Raw genomic sequence first — 18,097 nt, 5'->3', positions numbered from 1 at the left:
TTGGTGATAAACTTGTGGGTTCCGCCCACAAACCTATGCATAGGGGTTAGCACACGTTTTCGTCGTGATTCTCTGGTAGAACTTTGGGGCACTCTTTGAGCTCCTTTGTGTTGGTTGAATAGATGAATCTGAGATTGTGTGATGCATATCATATAATCATGCCAACGGATACTTGAGGTGACATTGGAGTATCTCAGTGACATTAGGGTTTTGGTTGATTTGTGTCTTAAGGTGTTATTCTAGTACGAACTCTAGGGCTGTTTGTGACACTTATGGGAATAGCCCAACGGATTGATTAGAAAGAATAACTTTGAGGTGGTTTCGTACCCTACCATAATCTCTTCGTTCGTTCTCTGCTATTAGTGACTTTGGAGTGACTCTTTGTTGCATGTTGAGGGATAGTTATGTGATCCAATTATGTTAGTATTGTTGAGGGAACTTACACTAGCGAAAGTATGAACCCTAGGCCTTGTTTCAACACATTGCAATACCATTTACGCTCACTTTTATCACTTGCTACCTTGTTTTTTTTATTATTTCAGATTACAAATACCTTTATCTACTATCCATATACCACTTGTTTCACTATCTCTTCGCCGAACTAGTGCACCTATACAATTTACCATTGTATTGGGTGTGTTGGGGACACAAGAGACTCTTTGTTATTTGGTTGCAGGGTTGCTTGAGAGAGACCATCTTCATCCTACGCCTCCTACGGTTTGATAAACCTTAGGTCATCCACTTGAGGGAAATTTGCTACGGTCCTTCAAACCTCTGCACTTGGAGGCCCAACAACGTCTACAAGAAGAAGGTTGTGTAGTAGACATCAAGCTCTTTTCTGGCGCCGTTGCCGGGGAGGTTAGCGCTTGAAGGTATATCTTTAGATCTTGCAATCGAGTCTTTTAGTTTCTTGTTTTATCACTAGTTTAGTTTATATAAGAAAACTACAAAAAATGGAATTGAGTTTTTCTCATACGCTTCACCTTTTTAATATCTTTCGTGAGTATGATGGAAAGGATAATTGTGCTCAAGTGCTATAAGAAGAAATCTATAGAATGTTTGGCACTAAATATTTGAATGATGAGCATGATTGCAATGTTGTTAGTATGAATTCCTTGAATATCTATGATGCTAATGATATGCAAAGCCACAAGCTTGGGGAAGCTTTGTTTGATGAAGACGATATTTTTTGTCCCCCAAGCTTTGATGAGCAAATTTACTATGATGAAAGCATGCCTCCTATCTATGATGATTATTGTGATGACGCGTATGCTTTAAAGAATAATGATAACCATGAAAATTGTCATCTTAATCTTAATTTTCAATCGCATGATAGTTATTTTGTTGAGTTTGCTCCCACTATTATTCATGAGAAGAATTTTGCTTATGTGGAGAGTAATAAAATTTCCATGCTTGTAGATCATGTAAAGAATGCTTTAGGTGCTGGTTATATTGTTGAATTCATTCATGATGCTACTGAAAATTATTATGAGGGAGGAACATATGCTTGTAGGAATTGCAATAATATCAAGTTTCCTCTCTATGTGCTCAAAAATCCTAATATGCTAGGTATTCAAGAATAATAAAATTCTCTTATGAGTGTGTTGAGTACTAGGAGAAGTTTGAAACTTGATAATTGTTTTGAGATATGGAGATGGTGATATTAGAGTCATGCTAGTTGAGTGGTTATGAATTTGAGAGATACTTGTGTTGAAGTTTGTGATTCCCGTAGCATGCACGTATGGTGAACCGTTATGTGACGAAGTTGGAGCATGATTTATTTATTGATTGTCTTCCTTATGAGTGGCGGTCGGGGACGAGCGATGGTCTTTTCCTACCAATCTATCCCCCTAGGAGCATGCGCATAGTACTTTGTTTCGAAAACTAATAGATTTTTGCAATAAGTATGTGAGTTCTTTATGACTAATGTTGAGTCCATGGATTATACGCACTCTCACCCTTCCACCTCTGCTAGCCTCTCTAGTATCTCGCAACTTACACCGGTACCATAAACCCACCATATACCTTCCTCAAAACAGACACCATACCTACCTATTATGGCATTTCCATAGCCATTCCGAGATATATTGCCATGCAACTTTCCACCGTTCCGTTATTATGACACACTCCATCATTGTCATATTGCTTTGCATGATCATGTAGTCGACATCGTATTTGTGGCAAAGCCACCATTCATAATTCTTTCATACATGTCACTCATGCATCATCGCACATCCCGGTACACCGCCAGAGGCATTCATATAGAGTCATACTTTGTTCTAGTATCGAGTAGTAATCATTGAGTTGTAAATAAATAGAAGTGTGATGATCATCATTCAATAGAGCATTGTCCCAAATAAAAAAAATATAAAAAGAGAAAGGCCATAAAAAAAGAAGGGCCAAAAAAAAGAAGGCCCAAAAAATAAATAAATAAATAAATAAGGGGCAATGCTACTATCCTTTTTCCACACTTGTGCTTCAAAGTAGCACCATGATATAACAAGTCTCATATATTGTGCTTCAAAGTAGCACCATGTTTTTCATATAGAGAGTCTCATATGTTGTCACTTTCATATACTAGTGGGAATTTTACATTATAGAACTTGGCTTGTATATTCCAATGATGGGCTTCCTCAAAATACCCTAGGTCTTCATGAGCAAGCAAGTTGGATGCACACCCACTAGTTTCTTTTGTTGAGCTTTCATACATTTACAGCTCTAGTGCATCCGTTGCATGGCAATCCCTACTCACTCACATTGATATCTATTGATGGGCATCTCCATAGCCCGTTGATACGCCTAGTCGATGTGAGACTATCTTCTCCCGTTTTGTATTCTCCACAACCACCATTCTATTCCACCTATAGTGCTATATCCATGGCTCACGCTCATGTATTGCGTGAAGATTGAAAAAGTTTGAGAACATCAAAAGTATGAAACAATTGCTTGGCTTGTCATCGGGGTTGTGCATGATTTAAATATTTTGTGTGGTGAAGATGGAGCTAGCCAGACTATATGATTTTGTAGGGATAACTTTCTTTGGCCATGTTATTTTGAGAAGACATAATTGCTTTTATAGTATGCTTGAAGTATTAGTATTTTCTATGTCAATATAAACTTTTGTCTTGAATCTTATGGATCTGAATATTCATGCCACAATTAAGAAGAATTACATTGAAATTATGCCAACTAGCATTCCACATCAAAAATTATCTTTTTATCATTTACCTACTCGAGGACAAGCAGGAATTAAGCTTGGGGATGCTTGATACGTCTCCAACGTATCTATAATTTTTGATTGCTCGATGCTATATTATCTACTGTTTTGGGCAATATTGGGCTTTATTATCCACTTTTATATTATTTTTAGGACTAACCTATTAACCGGAGGCCCAGCCTAGATTTGCTGTTTTATGCCTATTTCAGTGTTTTGAAGAAAAGGAATATCAGACGGAGTCGAAACGGAACGAAATCAACTGGAGAAGTTATTTTTGGAAGGAAACACACCTGATGGACTTGGACCCCACGTCAAGGAAGGAACGAGGTGCTCACGAGGGTGGGCGCGCCCCCTGTCTCATGGGGCCCTCATGGCTCCCCTGACATACCTCCTGCACCCATATATACCTACGTGACCTAAAACTTCCACATAGCATAATAGATCGAGAGTTCTGCCGCTAGAAGCCTCCGTAGCCACCAAAAACCAATCTAGACCCGTTCCGGCACCCTGCCAGAGGGGGCAATCCCTCTCCGGTGGCAATCTTCATCATCCCGGTGCTCTCCATGACGAGGAGGGAGTAGTTCTCCCTCGAGGTTGAGGGTATGTACCAGTAGCTATGTGATTGATCTATCTCTCTCTCTCGTGTTCTTGAGGTGATATGATCTTGATGTATCGTGAGCTTTGCTATTATAGTTGGCTCCTATGAGTTTCTTCCCCCCTCTACTCTCTTGTAATGAATTGAGTTTCCCCTTTGAAGTTATCTTATCGGATTGAGTCTTTAAAGATTTGAGAACACTTGATGTATGTCTTGCCGTGGATATCTGTGGTGACAATGGGATATCACGTGATTCACTTGATGTATGTTTTGGTGATCAACTTGCGGGTTCCGCCCATGAACCTATGTATAGGGGTTGGCACACGTTTTTGTCATGATTCTCTGGTAGAACTTTGGGGAACTCTTTGAGGTCCTTTGTGTTGGTTGAATAGATGAATCTGAGATGGTGTGATGGATATCGTATAATCATGCCCACGGATACTTGAGGTGACATTGGAGTATCTAGGTGACATTAGGGTTTTGGTTGATTTGTGTCTTAAGGTGTTATTCTAGTACGAACTCTAGGGTTGTTTGTGACACTTATAGGAATAGCCCAACAGATTGATTGGAAAGAATAACTTTGAGGTGGTTTCGTACCCTACCATAATCTCTTCGTTCGTTCTCCGCTATTAGTGACTTTGGAGTGACTCTTTGTTGCATGTTGAGGGTAGTTATGTGATCCACTTATGTTAGTATTGTTGAGGGAACTTACACTAGCGAAAGTATGAACCCTAGGCCTTGTTTCAACACATTGCAATACCATTTACGCTCACTTTTATCACTTGCTACCTTGTTTTTTTTATTATTTCATATAACAAATACCTTTATCTACTATCCATATACCACTTGTTTCACTATCTCTTCGCCGAACTAGTGCACCTATACAATTTACCATTGTATTGGGTGTGTTGGGGACACAAGAGACTCTTTGTTATTTGGTTGCAGGGTTTCTTGAGAGAGACCATCTTCATCGTATGCTTCCTACGGATTGATAAACCTTAGGTCATCCACTTGAGGGAAATTTTCTACTGTCCTACAAACCTCTACACTTGGAGGCCCAACAACGTCTACAAGAAGAAGGTTGTGTAGTAGACATCAGATACCCCCGAGCTAGTTGGTTAAGCTGAACAACAACTTGGAGAGTTGGAAGATGGAAGCTTGTCCGACTCAATTCATCACTAAGGGATATCCTTGTGTGTGTGTGAGTGTGTTGAAGAAAGATGATATCCTCATCGACTGATCCCCATGGTCAGTTGTTGAACCTGTTGTCTTGTCCAAACCTTGATTTGAGTGTGCGCTATCGTCAAATCAAGTTAGAACCAACGATATTCATAATGTTGTCTTACTCGTGGTTGATTCCTCAAGCATACACCATTACATCTTTTGGTCTGACCAATACTATCACCATGTTCACATAATGGTGGAAGTCCAGTGATATGGAAATTCCGATGAGTTGCTGTTGAGCCCATCAGCAGCATCTAGTCTCCTCCATGATTCATGTTGAACATTCAGCTAGTGTTGGAAACTTGTGTAAGCATTTTCTTCATGCCCCGTTCATGAAGTATATGTTTTGATGAAAGAAGTGACTTCCTCTCATTCATGTGCATTCGATGCAAGTTGCCGCCGTGAATTTGAGAAACTTAGTTTTGCTTCCTTTGGGATCGTCCCAAGTCAGTCATGCATGTGCAAAGTATACTATGGTTTGGTAGATTAATTACCTCCACTCCATATGGATTCCATAGCACACCAAGCCACTAATTGACTTGTTCTAGGTAAAGAAGTCTAATTTAAGTGCACAAGACTTCGATATCCTCGATGATGGTTCCCCACCTGAACTCGGTAGTATTTTATTATAAGACTACTATGTGGTCATGTTGTCTGGGATAACGTGTTCACATGTGAGTAGCAGAACCCGCTCATGTCTTGGAGCTTGCTATCGTAGTTCATCTCCCGAGAATCTCGCAACATCATCTCGTCGATTTGTGTTGCAAATCTTCTCTTCAGACATGTTGAGTCTGGAGTATCCTTTTTCTAACCAGATCTGAATCTCAGACGGATATGATGGTTGGAACATTCCCACCATTTGCATTTTGTTCCCAGCTTGCACCCCATTGTGCCAATCTTACCATGGGTTGCCCTCTCGGTAATTACTACTCAGGATTATCTTCAAAGTGGGCTTACCATGGGTCCATCCATCTCCAATGATAAGAAAAAATCAGTCATTGTGTTGTCTTCAACAAGGTAGTCCACATCATCCATTCTGGTCTGAGTATGTCATTCTTTCGAACTCCTTGAAATGATCATTTGTGATTGCCTTAGGCTGGTATAAAGAGTTCCAATGATCTCAGTATCAAAAGTAATTCTTTTGCCACTTAAGGAAATAATTCTACGAGTCACCTCTTTTGAGGTGCCCCGTTATGGAATCATGGCAATTCAGTCCTTGCTACATTGAAACGCATCCACCATCTACTTTAGTGTGGAATTGTTGCCTACCAAATCAAACTTCATCATCTGTTACTATCCATCCCTCTTGATGTATATTTTGTGTTCCAATTCAAGAGATGCCTCAGTGCCTCACTCCATGAGTTGATCTTGAGTGCTCGATCTTCGAGGAGATCGTTTTTTCTAAAGTTCCCTTCTGTAGTCATCGTGTTGTATCAAGATATCGAAGGCAAAGACGTCAAGATCAATATGAAGCAATGGATCATGAAGACGGTGTCAGCTCCGTGCCCCCTCTGTCTTCTTACCTCACGTATTGAATCTCGGGACGAGATTCTTTTTTAGTTGTGGCGAGTTGTCACATCCCTAGCTTCTGGTGCTGCCTAGTATTTGCATCTTGCTTGCATCATGTTTAAATTTTCGAAACTTGAATTGAGGAAATTTGGAAGCCTCAAATTATAATCCAAGAAGGGTAAAGAACCCTCAAAAATTGCATTCAATGCTTCTCAAAATGTTCTTATTAACTGTTTGATATTTTTGGCAAGGCTTTTGCACCAATCCAAAAATAATGAACATTTGTAGGAATATTTTGGTCACTGAATTAAATCTTATTGTATTTGACTTTGGGCATTTAAATACTATAAATAATTTAAATGTTCAAATAATGTTGGAACTATTATTGGGCCACTGAAATAATTCAGCAAGTGTCCATGAATATTTTCAGGATTTTAGGAAATGCCTTGGTATTTTTCCTATGCTCAAAATAGAGGCAAATAATTAGAAAACAAAAACAAATTAGAAAACAGAAGAGAGGGAGAGCTTACCTGGCCTCACCTGTGCAGCCACCAGAGAGGCCAGCCCAGCACTGTAGAGGCCCAGCCCACAGGGGCATGACCGTCTTCTACCTCTGCCAGTAGGCAGAGGCGAACCAGAGCACAACGCCGGCTGCGGCAGCTCCTGCTTCGCGCTGGCGAGCTCTCCTTTCCCCCCCACGCCCTCGAGACGTGATGCAGCTCCCTGACCCACTCCCTCACTCTCCCCGTGCTCCTCCTCCCCTCTGTCTCTCTCTCACGCGCACACCCGAGCGTTGCCGTCGCCGCCGATCGCCGTAGCCGTGGCCACCGGCCACCGCACCCCCTGCCGACATGCCCATCGACTCCGCCGCGATGCCTCGCGCCTCCAAGAAGAAGAACGCAAGCCCGGACGGTCTTCTTCCCCGCCAACACCGCCTTCCTCGACCTCGGGTGCCGATGATCTGCGTCGTCGATTCGCCGGACCCCGTGTCTCCCCTGCCTTGCCAGCAGCACCAGCAGACCCGCGGTGAGCCGCTGATTCTTTTCCCCCTACTCCCATGTTCGCCCGCGTCCTCTAGGCCGTAGTTGCACAGACGCAGAAGCTCCCTTCCGCCATGTCTCATTGCCGCCGCACCAACAGCAGCCTCAGCTTGCGTCCGAGCACCGTCGCACGCTCAGCATGCTCCCAGGAGCCGAGTGCAGCCACCTGTTCGCCCTACCGTGCACAATAGCGTCGAACCTGACCTTGCCGAGCTCCGGCCGCTGCAAAGCTTGACGCCGTCAGCGCTGTAGACCACCCCAGCCACTGCTGCTTGCTCCGTTGGATGCGGATGAGCACCAGCTCCACGCAGAGTCCCTCCGCCACTCGTTTGGTCGCCGGAGGAGCAAACTCGACGCCTCCGCCATGGCCTGTGGTGGCCGGCGATTAGCCGCTGGCTAACCACGCCATTAGGGCTTAATTACCATGTTTAGTTAATCCCCAAACATTGACAGCCGGACCCCACAGGTTCAATTAACCGGCTAACCAAATTAGTTAGAGTTAATCTAATACAGTGGACCCACGCATCAGCATTGACTTTGCTGACGTGACGTTTGACCGGTCCCACGTGTCTGCGACCCTAACCAGCCCTGAGTCACTGACCAGCGGGCCCCACTAGTCAGGTTTGACCTGGACCGGCCCCTGTTGACTTGATGACGTCACACCGATGTCATGCTGACGCAGTAAACTATTTCTGGAATTTAAATAAATGAAAATCATTTATTTATTTCTAGAAATTTGCCTAAACTTCTAAAATTCATAAGAATTCAACCGTAACTCCAAATGAAACAAATTATATGTGAAAAATGATCAGAAAAAACCAATCTATCCATCTGTTCCATTCTCATGCATGACGAAGCAACTTAACCTAGCTGTATAGATGAAAACATGATAATGCACTTTACAAATTCATAGTTTGAATTTGAATTTGAACCTTTGGTTCAAATCAACTCAAACCCTTCTCTTGATAGCTGCATTAGCTCAAATCACATCATATTGCCATGTCACATTCATGCATCATGTTGTCGCTTTACATTGATTGTGTTTCCTCTCTGTTGCCGTTAACCGTTCCCCTGCATAGACGTGGTTCCGACGATGAGTTCAATGACACCATTGAAGAGCTATACTATCTTCGGAAGTGTCAGGCAAGCAAAACCCCCTTGTTCATTCCGATACAATCCCACTCTCTCGCTCCTGTTCTCTTTTACTGCATTAGGACAACAGCGATTCAATTGTTACATGCTGCGGTAGTTGAACCCCTTTCCTCTGCATGACCTGTCATTGCCAAAGTAAATAGGTGAAACCCAGTAGCATGAGTAGGATTTGTTTGAGCCCTGATGTGCCTACTCATTCATGCTTGTTTGTCATGCCTGCTGCTGCTTAGAGTTGAGTTAGGTCTGATTCATCGGGGATGAATTGGAATGTGGTGAACATGTCCTACTGTTGAGAGCTAAGTGTGTGAACAAGATTTGGTAAAGGTAGCGGTGAGAGGCCATGTAGGAGTACATGGTGGGTTGTCTCATTGCAGCCGTCCTTAGGAACTGAGTTCTGTGTTTGTGATCCATGAATAGCTACTACCACGCATTGGAATGCTTAAGTGCCCCTCTCGACTTATTAATCAACCTGATCTCTGTCCAGGAGTTCCAACTAGTTTCTGGTGTTTGTAGGTAGTGTTAGTAGTCTACCAAGTGGCACCCGGTACAGGTGGGCTTGGGACAGACTAGGCACAGTGGCCCGGTGTACCAAGTGGCACCCGGATGGTGGGCTTGCGAACCCTATACACATTGTTTGGGGCCGTGAGCGACACCCCGACCGGATCTCCTTGCGGATGGAACCCGAATAGGCGATAAACCTGGACGAGAGACTTATATGATTAGTTAGGTCATGGCCTACTCCCTCACCAGGCTTCCGCTTGAAGGTTTCCAAGATACACGACGTGTAAATGGTGGTAAGTGGCGAGAGCGTGTGTGAAGAAGTACACCCCTGCAGGGTTATCATTATCTATTCGAATAGCCGGATTCCTCGGATATGGAAACTTGGACCCCTTGCATAGTTCATAGACAAGTGAAAGTGGATACTCTAAAATGCGCAAGATAAGCGTGAGTGCTATGGATGGCGTTCTCGTGGGGAGACGGGAGCGGATCCATAGTGGTGTATTGATATGCTGAATATGTGGACTCGTGTGCGCCACCTCAAAGAGTTACTTGCAGTCATAGTTTAGGATAGCCACTGAGTCAAAGCTGGCTTTGCTGCAGTCAAACTCCACCGCCCCCTTTGTTGATACTGATGCATATGTAGCTAGTTCTGATGTAAGTCTTGCTAGGTACATTTGTACTCACGTTTACCTATTTTATGTTTTGCAGAGAGACGTCAGTCTCGCTAGTAGTTCCGTGTGGGCTTCGACGTTTAGCTTGATACCTCAGCTACGATCTTGTGCCCTCGGCAAGATCTAGTAGACAGTCAGGCTTCTTAGCCTTTTCCATTTGTAGATGTCTATACTCAGACATGTTAAGCCTCCGCTTGTGCTTTGACTTGTATGCTCTGAATGTTGGGTCATGAGACCCATGTTTGTATTATCTGGCTCTTCGGAGCCTAATGAATAAATACTTGAGTCGTAGAGTTATGTTGTGATGCCATGTTGTATTTACACATATCGAGCATATTGTGTGTATGATTGAAATGCCTTGTATGTGTGGGATCCGACAACCTAGTTGTTTATCCTTGGTAGCCTCTCTTATGGGGAAATGTAGTCTTGTGCTTCCATGAGCCATAGTAGTCCGCTACAGCCCAGTTCACTGGAGTCCTGCTAGCCCAGCACTACTTCTTCAGAACACTTGACTGGCCGGCATGTGATTCACATCGTTCCTGTGTCTGTCCCCTCGGGGAAATGTCACGCGATGACATCCGGAGTCCTTCCTAGCCTGCTACAGCCCGGGTCACCGGAGTCCTGTTAGCCCAGTGCTACAGCCCGGGTTCGCACGCTGCTAACCGACATGCTCGATGTTGACTCATGTATGCCTGTCCCCGTAAGTTAGTGCCACTTTGGGTTCACGACTAGTCATGTCGGCCCGGGTTCTCTGTCATATCGATGCTAGCGACACTATCATATACATGAACCAAAAGGCGCAAACGGTCCCGGGCCATGGTAAGGCGACACCCGTGGGAATACCGTGCATGAGGCCGCAAAGTGATATGAGGTGTTACCGGCTAGATCGATGTGACTTGGAATCGGGGTCCTGACAATCCCCCTCCATCTCGATCGCTATCACACCTCGCCAGATCCGGTCCCCCTCGCCGCCGAGCACCCCGTGCACCCTCTCCCCCGCTCCACCGGTCGTCGCCGTCAACCCCCCGCACCCTCCCCCGCTCCACCGCTGCCACCGACCCCCCGCACACTCTCCCCCGCTCCACCGGCCCACGCCACCGACCCCCCGCTCCACCGCTGCCGATGACCCACCGCACCCCTCCCCCGCTCCACTGCCGCTGATGACCCACCGCACCCTCCCTGACCTGCTCCACCGTCACAAATGAATGCAACTAAAATTGCAAAAAAAAGAAATTTGATTAAATTTTCAAATAACAAATTTGATGATATTTTCAAATAATAAATTTGATGATATTTTTTCATATTCATAAATATTTTCAAACAACAAATTTGATGATATTTTTAAAAAAATTATTACTGTTTTTATTAAAAATTATTAATGTTTCATATTCATATTCATTTTCTAAATAATTATTAGATGCAACAAAAAAAATTACTTATGGCGCACCTCTGGCTGGTGCGCCATTGCTATGTATACAAAAAAGATTACCAATGGCGCACCTCTGGCTAGTGCGCCATTGCTATATAAAAAAAGATTACTAATGGCGCACCGATCGCGGGTGTGCCATTGCTATCTAAAAAAACATACTAATGGCGCACCGCTGCGGGGTGCGCCATTAGTAAGCTTCCCCCCTAGCTAATTCCTCCCTCTCCCTCTCGCCAGATCCCCTTCATCCCTCTCCCTCGCCAGATCCACCCGCGTGCTGCCCTGACGCCGCCGCCCTGACCCCCACAGGACTCCACCCCCGCCGCCCCCGCGCCCCCGCGCCCCCCAACACCGCAGCTCCCCCGCGCCCCGAGCCGAAGGAGGAGGACCAGGAGGAGGACGAGGAGGAGGAGGAGACGATGACCGCCTCTACCTCAGCTCAGCTAGGCCACACGACGCCGAGCCGAGCGCCGCCTCCCTCGCTGTCCCCCCTCCGCACGCGCCCACGTCCTTGACGTCCTCTCGCCCAAGCCGAGACGCAGAGACAGGCGAATGGAGGAACCCGCCGCATGTCACCGGAGCTTCAATGGCCAGCCGCTGGCGGAGCTTCAACGCCGGCGTCGTCCTCCATTCCTCCATCCCCTCCCCAGGTGATTCCTCCCTTCTCCTCCACCCCCTCCCCTACAAACCCTAGGGCCATGGCGGCATGTTATAATTTCTCTCCTGCATGCTTGTACTCGCTAGCAATGGCTTACAAGTCTAATTACTTCTCTCTGTACAGTTTAGTATTATTGACTGATGCATAATTAGTGTGGATTAACCGAACAAAATCCTCTTGATTCCTGCTGGTCCTCACAACACAGAACATTAATACTGTCACTCTGCAAATTATCAGCTGAGCTTTTCTTGCTTCTGAATCACTGTGCCTAGTGTTTTTACATATGATAATTCATTCGAAACAACCTCCGCTGTTCTTTCTAGATCAAATTTTTTGAGGTTGTTTGGTTTGAAAAATTGTCTTAACAATATGCTTGCTGAACATCTTTGATCAAATGAAGGTGATTGAATCCAAATTGTCTACAGTGAGAATTTAATATGGTATTGGTCACTGTTTGTAATGTGCAGTTGTGAAGTGGCTACCAGAAGGAAACACTTTCAGACCAAACAGTTAGGCAAAAGTTATGTTTTAAGCATCTTTATTCCATTACCAGTTTAGTATAATATATCCAAGGCACAACATTACCAGTTTATAGTCATATTTTTAGCAACTTCCCGTTGTCCAAGCCATCAAAACCAAATAATGGGGTTGTTTGATCTGAAGAATTGTCAAGAATAGGCTTGTAGTGTATTTGTTAATTTTGGGGTAGTTGTGTTTAGTGAACAAAATAGACTACATTCAGTGACCAAACTAAAAGCATGCACTGATTTTGCAAGTATGTTCTCATGTTACCAGATTTTTCCGGTTGATGGTTGTATTATTTCAGTAGTCATAGTAGGATGATGTGATGATTGACTCATTTTACTTCTAACATTGCATATTTCATAGTCTACTTAGTCTGCTGCATCAGTGCCTAGTCTCACCTTGCTATTAATGTTCCCTGATAATTATGTATTTTGTCATAAAAATATATAGTGGACTGCCATGATAATGAGTTGTTTACTTCCATGAGTTGTTTTATTGACATCGCACATTTGCAATGGAGTTTTATATATCTTTAGCCACTGTTCATTAATAGCAAGTCTGTTTTGTTTATAGTTGAAAGTAAGTGTGTGGTTTGAAATTTCGATCTGATTATGGCATCTAGAATTAATGTTTATGAAGAAGAAGAATAAACCTGTTGCTGCTGCTGTTATGCATGTATTCACTGCCGCTGTTGTACTTGTGATGATGCTACTTGTGATCTTCTGAAATGACCCATTAGCGACTTCATTACGCGGGGATAATGATTTTGCAGGTACCCCGAGAGGCCCTTGAGTTTGCCGGAGTGTCGATTAACTTCCGTTCCGACAAATTCGGGTACTCCATATGTCCTATTTTCAGCAAAGGTCATGCTGAAATTTTCCGTGAATTTTAGCATGACTTTGCTAAAAATAGGACATATGGGGTACTTGCGACTAATGCATGGGCCGGGGTATCTTAGTACTTAGTTAAGTAGGATCAACTGCCCCACCATTCTTGCTGCATTAAACCGTAGGTGGCAATAGAGCCAAGTGATTAGGCCCAACTTAAAATTCTCCTTAGCATCGATAAACCCTAGATTTTAAACCCAACATAGGTGTCAATAGAGCCAAGTGATTAGTGACAAGTGATTAGGCCCAACCTAGGGTGCCTCGGCATCGATAAACCCTAAATGATGAAAACTTAACTTAGCATTTAGGGTGCCTCGGCGTCGACAAACCCTAAATGATGAAACCTTGGCTTTTAGGGTGCCTCGGTGTCGCGATGAGAACCTAAATGATGTACGCTTAGGCTTTTAGGGTGACCCGGTAACAAAGGAGCTGACCACGGATCCGAAGACCAGGGCGCTTGAGCTTGTTCTGGTAAGGAATACACGCCCGCGTAATTAGCTCCATATGGTTGGATTCTAATTAATCCCCAATATTTCTAAATGGTTCACGTTCCTTCTGCAGGACAATGAAAGAAGTAGCGCGGGTCGTCTCAGAGCTCCCCTTTCGGCACCCCTTTAAATAGGGCGTTGAACGTAATGAAAAACAAGGATAAGCTCAGTAAGCCGACGTCAGCTAGTCGTGTGGCCGGCAAAGGCTTGTCCACAATATGGTCGTCATACTATACGGCTGGTGGGCGAAAGGAGAAAAAGACCAGCTCGGAAAACCAGTCGCGCGAGGTTGAAGCACTCAAGGCACAAGTGGCGCGGATTTCGGATATTCTCCAAGAGAAAGTGCAACAACAACTAGGAACGACGCTCAACGCCATGGTGCCTATGTTGATTCATGGGATGACGACGTGGATTGCGGGCGGCCAACAGGGGCCTCCCCCGGTTCCCAGCTTCATGGCCAGCAACTCGCACAATGCACAGGCGGCGCCATTGGTGTCTCTGGCGGCTCCATTGGTGTCTCCGGTGGAGGCGGTATTCGTGTCTTCGGCGCCGGCATGGGCATTGGAGCTTAATGCACCCGGGTGTACGCCAGCCGGCACCTCGCCAGCAAGCGGCCCCTCCATCAGTTGCACGCCCGCCGTTGGCGGTGCCTCGACATTAGCCGAGCTCGACGGCATCACGGTAACTAAGCCTCTCGGCTGATGACTTCATCTCCTTGCCTTTGACTGGGCATCCCTGACGCCCTACATGTTTTCGCAGGGCGCCACCAACGTTCCTTGCACTCTCCTGCACTTCGTGGGCGGCGAGTTGGTCGATATCGCCAAGGGCAGAATCGTTCAACCGGGCAACCCCGTGTTCCACGGTAATCCGATGCCACCCACGGTAATCCGATGCCACCCACAGTGGAACTGGTTTGGCTACTGCCAGGCTGCGACGAGCTATTACCTCTGATTCAACCCACTAGGGCCGACGAAGATGATGAGATGACCCTCAGCGCCTGCGTAAGTTGGCCCCTGCTTTGGCCGAAGAGCCAGATTCGTTTGGGGGCGGGGGACACCACCCCATACACAAGACCGCCAGTCGTGCCGGCGCCAAGCCATGGCAAGAACGCTGCAACGCTACCGGACATGCCGGACATCCCTATGGCACAAGATCCGGACATGCATATGGCACAGGATCCAGATGACGACGACAAAGACGACGGTACATTTACCAATGTCGATAAGTACTTTGCCGAACATGGGTACGGTGACGAGTTCTGCGGGCCTCCTTCTCAAGAACCCAACCGAGACGACCGCGATCTAGCTGGTACGGCGGAGAAACCCAATTGCAACAGGCGTCGTCTGGCGTTCAGTTCTCACGAGACGCCTCCAGCTTCCGCCTTCAACGAGCCTCAGATAGCTGAGGTGCGAAATATTATCAGCCCCAACACGCTCAAGAAGGCGGTCTGTGAGCAGAACTCGGTCCCATTACAGCAGATCAAGAAGAAGGGGCGGAAACGAAAGACTAAAAAGGGCGCCAGTGCGAGAGCCGGCACCGAGTACGATCCATGCTCAGGACGGGCCACCTTCACCTAAGGATATCTCGAGGAGGGTGCATGTGGCGGGTAGGGCGATGCTACTGACAAATATGCTTAATGCTGCAACCGGTGCTATGCAGAGTCTGCATGACAGTGTTCTTTCTTTGGAGAAGCAGCGTCTCAGAGAGAATGATGTGGCATACCCGGTTTTTGTGGCCAAGGTGCCAGAGGGCAAGGGCTTTGTGGATGGCGCCATCGGTGGTATGATCGTCCTGCGGTTTGATGACATCTTTGCTATGTTTAACCTTCATCCGCTGCACTACACCTTTGTTCGGCTGTTTTCGCTGAGTATGGAGATGCGGATCATTAGAGACAAGACCGCGGACATCGTGATAGTTGACCCCGTCTACATGCGTGCCAAGATCTTGGGCAGCGCTGGGGACCGCCAAGTCGCGAGTTCATACCTTGAAGGCGTCATTCTGGCAAACCCAGATAAGGATAACTTCCTTGTGCCTTACTTTCCCGAGTAAGTCATCCCCTAACCGCCCCGTAACATATGATTTCTTAGATTTCGATCATTCTTTTTTTCTAACATTCCGTGTTTTGTGCAGTGACACACATTGCACACTCATCCTCTTAAGCCCGAAATATTCCATGGCCACGTATTTCGACCCGAACCGTGACTCCAAGATAGACTACACAAATATCAAGAAAGTTCTTGATGATGTTCTCCCCGGCTACGCCAAATCTGGAGGCACCTTCGGCAGGGAAATTCGTAGGTACGGCAGGCACGTGTTCGCCCACAATACTAAGTTCTCCTACGTCCAGCAGCCGCCTGGCGGTCAGAATGATGCCTACTACGCCCTCCATCACATGCGGGCGATCGTACGGGACCTTCATCACCTTCTGCTACTAGATAATCTCAAAGATTGGGCCGCGAGCTTGTCGGCAATCCAGGACGCGGACATCAGACAAGAATTCTTTCGCATCCAGTCAGAGTTTGCGGAAATCATCCATCAAGATGTCCTTCATACCTCGGGGTAGTTCTACCTCAGATATCAACCGTCCAACAGTGAGATAGACACAACGCTACAAATGCAGGCTGACAACGCCCGCAATTTCATGACCATCACGACAGACGGTGGCTTTATCCACGCTCCAGTCCCATGAGTCGAGTCGAAAGTAGTGATGCTATGTGTAGTTATGAAACATTGATTGGCTCATGTTGTAATTAAACTTTAATGAATTGTATGTCTCTTTGGTTTGGACATTCGTTCAACTTAGATGTAATCGATGCTATTTATTAGTAGGACCATGAATCGTGCTATTAATGTCTTGCTTTTCTCTTCCGATCCTTTTGTTGCATACTTATATATTGCTTATGTATTGTCTGTTGTTTGGCTTGTGCATAGAAATGCCGTCGTATGTCGTGTACAAGGGTAAGGTTCCTGGAGTCTACGATGACTGGGAGGAGTGTCGGAGACAGGTTCACCATTTCAGCAGTAACAGTTACAAAGGGTACACCACTAGGGCGGAGGCGGAATCTAGATACGCCCGCTATCTAGCGGGAGAGAGGAGGGAGCGTTGGAGGAACCGGATGAAGACCAGTAATGTGAAGACTGCAGCTCTCTTCTATGTGATGGTAGTTTAGATGATCGATATCGACTTGTAATGTGAAGACAAACTCGCTACTCGCGGTCTCGAGACTTGTAATGTTCTATCTTTGTTCGGTCTTTTGAATTCGGAGACTAATATGATGAATTATATTCGGAGACTAATCTTGTATTGTATTCGATGAATCTGCTGTTGCTGTGTGGTTGTCGGGGGTTTGGTGCGACATATGCCAACAGATGGCTTATCATGGTGGGGGCGAGTAGAACGTCGCCGGTGCCTGGAAACGGGATGAGGCGAAGACATGCACGCCGGCGAATCTTACCCAGCTTCGGGGCTCTCCGGGGAGATAATACCCCTACTGCTGCTCTGCGGGGTCTCGGCATGATCACTATAGTCAAGTGTTTACACGGTTGCTCCTTGAGCTGTATCTGGTGGTAGAAGAGGGCAAGGCTAGCTCTTTCCTTCTATCTGGTATGGTATAGAACTACTGGGATCCAACCCTTTGCATGGGTGCCCGGGGGGGTTTATATAGGCCTACCCCCCCAGGGGTACAATGTTAATTCGACTGCGCGCGGCCCAGCTGTCAGTGCCTCCGACCTCCGACTTCTCTGCCGACTGGTGGGGCCCGCCGACTGGTCTGGAACGGAGCCGACAGGCCGCGTCCGCCGCGGGCGGGTCTTGTCGGCTGCTGATCACTGCAGCCATGCTCCTGATGACGCAAGCTTGGTCATGGGGTCGTGGCAACAGCCTCGCCGCTTGGCGGGCGATCACTGTGGCCACTCCCCATCTATTCTTGATTAATGGCGTGTGGGCCCTGGGGGAGGGCTCGGCCGACTTCCCCGGGCCGACTCCCGACGGGTCCGACTGGCGGTTCTCCCGCCGTCTCCCAAGGTCTCGCTGACTGGTGGGCCCCGCTGCCTCCTGGCCGTACAGACAAGCCGTCGTGGGCGCAAGACCTGGTATAGTGGTGCTGATGTCAGGGCCGGCAGGGCAACAGTGCCACGCCACAGGGAGATCTTCCCAAGTACGGCGTGTTGTAACCATGCCTGCCCTTGGTAAGGGGCGGGGAGT

The sequence above is a fragment of the Triticum urartu genome, chromosome 1, assembly GCF_003073215.2.
Source record: "Triticum urartu cultivar G1812 chromosome 1, Tu2.1, whole genome shotgun sequence".
NCBI lineage: Eukaryota > Viridiplantae > Streptophyta > Magnoliopsida > Poales > Poaceae > Triticum > Triticum urartu.
Note: the sequence above shows the minus strand (reverse complement) of the source record.